Raw genomic sequence first — 5,703 nt, 5'->3', positions numbered from 1 at the left:
ATAAACCCCCATCACAGTTATTAAAAGTAAAACATTAAAATTTTATTTTTTTATATTCCCGAAATAGCTGCTCGTATTTGCGCGTGTGTGTGCGGGTGTGTCCATTGCTTAGCTGCAGTTAGCAATCCCGTCATGGAAGAGCATAAGAAGGAATGTTTATGCAAATTACGCCAAATAGCAATAGCGTAATGGTAGAGCATTCACACAAAGAGGAGGCATTCACGGTTTGAGTCCCACCACTCCCCGTCCTATTTATGTTTTAAATCAGTTATATGAAATAATACCTGACATATATGATTACAATTTTACTAAAAAGCAGCGAAATGGCCTATGTATCAGTGAACAAAATATATATGTATAAAGGATCCTGATATATAATTGCCCACAGTTAAGCAGCGCTTTTCCCAGTGCAATGTAGTTGCCCATAGCTAAATAGAGCTTTATCCAGTGCAATGTAGTTGCCATAGCTAAATAGCGTTTAACACAGCGCAACCTGTTTGTGCAGATGTGCGTGCCATGCCAACCAGCGCACCGTAGGGCAACGTGGAGCAACGTAGAGCAAAGCTGCTTAAACACAGCCACACTCCCTAGCCTGTCTGGACAGTATTAAAATAAAATGAATGACAAGGTTTGAACCCAGGACTCTGTGCACCATAATCAAACTACTGAACCACTAAGCCATGACAGCTTAGGATAAACAGCTGCTGTTAACATACATATACTCATAAATGGTAGATTAACCATTACTAAGCAGGTCATCAGTCAGCCAAAAATTTTCAAAAATGGCCAATCACAAAAAAGTGTGAGAAATGTGGCATATTTAAGCCCCATAGGCAGGAATACTCGCCATAACTGATTGTAGTTAACATCTGCAGTTAGAATGGCTAGTGCTGGAGAGGGTACATGCTTCCGAGCGCAACTTAGGGGCATCAAGGAGTCGAAATACATGGCTCCTTGTCCACCATCATGAGTCAAGACTCCTGCAGGGCCAGTTCCAAGGGACGGAGTACAAGGCAGAGGCTTGAAACCGGTTAGCTCATGACCTCTCCAGTGTCACAGGCGTTCCTTGGACTGGTGAGCAGGTCCGTCACCACCATGCAGACCTGAAGAGATGGAAGCAGGACCGACTGAACCAATGGATACAGGAGACCCGTGGGATGCAAGATGCCCCACAACTGAGTAGGTAGTCATGGAATGAAGTATGTAAGAAATGATAACTGATTATGTATACTGGATAGGTATGTCTCAATATCCCTTCATTTACTTCACAGCTGCAGGTGACAGTGCTGCAAATCAGCAAGCCTATGCAGATAGGCTGCTAAGGCTGCGCCACCAGGCAGGTTAGTGATTATTCTGCATGTATTGTTATATAAAATAGGGGAGAGAGCATGAAAGAAAGTGTTGTAGTCTAATAATACAGACATAAAATGCCCTGAATAAGTCCTCTGCATGTACTATTATATGAAATAAGTCAGAGAGCCAGAAAAAGAGTGTAGTAACCCATTAAGAAAGGTAAAATATATCCGGAATAATATCACTGCAGGTACTGTCATATAAAATAAGTGAGCGGGCCTGAAAAAGAGTGTTCTAATCTATTAATAAAGGTATAATATGTCTTGAATATGTCTTCCATATGCACTGTAAAATCAAATAAAGGAGTGAGCCTGTGGAAAAGTGTATATTGTAATTAATAAAGGTATAACACCTGGAGTGTGTCTGTGTCACTAACTGTGAAATGTTGTTTTACCCTTGCATTATACAAATAGTACTGTTTTAATAAGTGCTGGCAACACACAGTTGGGTAGTCCCATCTAAAGTGGGTGATGGCAGTGCTAGTAGCTGTGAAGCATATACACAGTCCTCAACAGTCAGTTACTAGCTGGCATGCATAAGTAAATATGGCACACGAGTAACTTCTTAAAGTGTACCCCAGAAATGTGAGTGTGCTACAAGAAATGCAGGGTTCTGTACAAATTGAACTGAAAATGTCATGTTATTTAAGTGGTACAGTTTGAAATATTTTCCTGATTAAAAACCTCAGCTTTCGCCGCTAAGATCTAGCTGTATTCAACTGGATGTATACGAGAATTTAATTACATTTACCTGTACTTTTTTCCAAATAATACAGGAATTAAATTGATTTAATTGTGTTGCATGATTATTAACTGAACTGGAAGTTTTGACTCTGTTCTTCAGTTAGTACTTGCTTGAATTTTATTATTTGTTACTAATTGCAGGTGTGGAGGTAGCCACATTCTTTGAATTCCTGTCCTTGACAATTTAAGAGGTACAGTTTCAAATATTTTCTGCTCAAAAACCTCAGCTTTGGCCGACCAAGATCTAGCTGTATTCAACTGGATGTATAACAGAATTTAACAACCTTTATCTGCACTTTTTTCCAAATAATACAGTATTTAAATTGATTTAACTGTGTTGCATGACGATTAAATGAACTGGAAGTTTTGACTCTGTTCTTCAGTTAGTGCTGGCTTGAATTTTATTATTTGTTAGTATTTGCAGGTGTGGGGGTAGCCACATTCTTTGATTTCCTGTCCTTGCCTATTTCAGTGGTACAGTTTGAAATATTTTCTGCTTAAAAACCTCAGCTTTGGCCGGCTAAGATCTAGCTGTATTCAACTGGATGTATAAGAGAATTTAAGTACTTCTATCTGCACTTTTTTCAAATAATACAGTATTTAAATTGATTTAACTGTGTTGCATGATTATTAACTGAACTGGAAGTTTTGACTCTGTTCTTCAGTTAGTGCTTGCTTGAATTTTATTATTTGTTAGTAATTGCAGGTGTGGGGGTAGCCACATTCTTTGATTTCCTGTCCTTACCTATTTAAGTGGTACAGTTTGAAATATTTTCTGCTTAAAAACCTCAGCTTTGGCCAGCTAAGATCTAGATGTATTCAATTGGACGTATAAGAGAATTTAAGTACCTTTATCTGCACTTTTTTCAAATAATACAGTATTTAAATTGATTTAACTGTGTTGCATGATTATTAACTGAACTGGAAGTTTTGACTCTGTTCTTCAGTTAGTGGTTGCTTGAATTTTATTATTTGTTAGTAATTGCAGGTGTGGGGGTAGCAACATTCTTTGATTTCCTGTCTTTGCCTATTTAAATGGTACAGTGTGAAATGTGTTCTGCTAAAAACCCTCAGCTTTGGCCAGCTAAGATCTAGCTGTATTCAACTGGACATATAAGAGAATTTAAGTACTTTTATCTGCACTTTTTTTTCAAATAATACAGTATTTAAACTGATTGAACTGTGTTGCATGACTATTAACTGAACTGGAAGTTTTGACTCTGTTCTTCAGTTAGTGCTTGGTTGAATTTTATTATTTGTAAATAATTGCAGGTGTGGGGGTAGCCACATTCTTTGATTTCCTGCCCTTGCCTATTTAAGAGGTACAGTTTGAAATATTTTCTGCTTAAAAACCTCAGCTTTGGCCGACTAAGATCTAGCTGTATTCAACTAGACGTAAAACAGAATTTAAGTACTGTTGTCAGCACTTTTTTCAAATAATACAGTATTTAAATTGATTTAACTGTGCTGCATGATTATTAACTGAACTGGACATTTTGACTCTGCTCTTCAGTTAGTGCTGGCTTGAATTTTATTATTTGTTAGTAATTGCAGGTGTGGGGGTAGCCACATTCTTTGATTTCCTGTCCTTGCCTATTTAAGAGGTACAGTTTGAAATATTTTCTGCTTAAAAACCTCAGCTTTGGCTGGCTAAGATCTAGCTGTATTCAACAAGAAGTATAAGAGAATTTAAGTACCTTTATCTGCACTTTTTTTCAAATAATACAGTATTTAAATTGATTTAACTGTGTTGCATGATTATTAACTGAACTGGAAGTTTTGACTCTGTTCTTCAGTTAGTGCTTGCTTGAATTTTATTATTTGTTTCTAATTGCAGGTATGGGGGAAGCCACATTCTTTGATTTCCTGTCCTTGCCTATTGAAGGGGTACAGTTTGAAATATTTTCTGCTTAATAACCTCAGCTTTGGCCGGCTAAGATCTAGATGTATTCAACTGGACGTATAAGAGAATTTAAGTACCTTTATCTGCACTTTTTTTCAAATAATACAGTATTTAAATTGATTTAACTGTGTTGCATAATTATTAACTGAACGGGAAGTTTTGACACTGTTCTTCAGTTAGTGCTGGCTTGATTTTTATTATTTGTTAGTAATTGCTGGTGTGGGGGTGGCCAAATTCTTTGATTTCCTGTCCTTGCCTATTTAAGTGGTACAGTTTGAAATATTTTCTGCTTAAAATCCTCAGCTTTGGCTGGCTAAGATCTAACTATATTCAACTGGATATATAAGAGAATTTAAGTACCTCTATCTGCACTTTTTTTCAAATAATACAGTATTTAAATTGATTTAACTGTGTTGCATAATTATTAACTGAACTGGAAGTTTTGACTCTGTTCTTCAGTTAGTGCTTGCTTGAATTTTATTATTTGTTAGTAATTGCAGGTGTGGGGGTAGCCACATTCTTTGATTTCCTGCCCTTGCCTATTTAAGTGGTACAGTTTGAAATATTTTCTGCTTAAAAGCCTCAGCTTTGACCAGCTAAGATCTAACTGGATGTATAAGAGAATTTAAGTACCTTTATCTGCACTTTTTTTCAAATAATACAGTATTTAAATTGATTTAACGGTGTTGCATAATTATTTACTGAACTGGACGTTTTGACTCTGTTCTTCAGTTAGTGCTTGCTTGAATTTTATTATTTGTTAGTAATTGCAGGTGTGGGGTAGCCACATTCTTTGATTTCCTGTCCTTGCCTATTTAAGTGGTACAGTTTGAAATATTTTCTGCTTAATAACCTCAGCTTTGGCCGGCTAAGATCTAGATGTATTCAACTGGACGTATAAGAGAATTTAAGTACCACTATCTGCACTTTTTTCAAATAATACAGTATTTAAATTGATTTAACTGTGTTGCATAATTATTAACTGAACTGGAAGTTTTGACTCTGTTCTTCAGTTAGTGCTTGCTTACATTTTATTACTTGTTAGTAATTGCAGGTGTGGGGGAAGCCACATTCTTTGATTTCCTGTCCTTGCCTATTTAAGTGGTACAGTTTGAAATATTTTCTGCTTAAAAACCTCAGCTTTGGCCAGCTAAGATCTAGCTGTATTCAACTGGGCGTATAAGAGAATTTAAGTACCTTTATCTGCACTTTTTTCAAATAATACAGTATTTAAATTGATTTAACTGTGTTGCATGATTATTAACTGAACTGGAAGTTTTGACTCTGTTCTTCAGTTAGTGCTTGCTTACATTTTATTACCTGTTAATAATTGCAAGTGTGGGCGTAGCCACATTCTTTGATTTCCTGTCCTTGCCTATTTAAGAGGTACAGTTTGAAATATTTTCTGCTTAAAAACCTCAGCTTTGGCCGGCTAAGATCTAGCTGTATTCAACTGGACGTATAAGAGAATTTAAGTACCTTTATCTGCCCTTTTTTCAAATAATACAGTATTTAAATTGATTTAACTGTGTTGCATGATTATTAACTGAACTGGAAGTTTTGACTCTGTTCTTCAGTTAGTGCTAGCTTGAATTTTATTATTGGTTTCTAATTGCAGGTATGGGGGAAGCCACATTCTTTGATTTCCTGTCCTTGCCTATTTAAGTGGTACAGTTTTTTGGTTACCCGTTTGGGAAATATTTT

This window comes from Protopterus annectens, chromosome 10.part0 (genome assembly GCF_019279795.1).
Source record: "Protopterus annectens isolate FY-2018-M chromosome 10.part0, PAN1.0, whole genome shotgun sequence".
Lineage (NCBI taxonomy): Eukaryota > Metazoa > Chordata > Ceratodontiformes > Protopteridae > Protopterus > Protopterus annectens.
The sequence above is the reverse complement of the archived record's forward strand: the minus strand, read 5'-3'. Positions refer to the sequence as shown.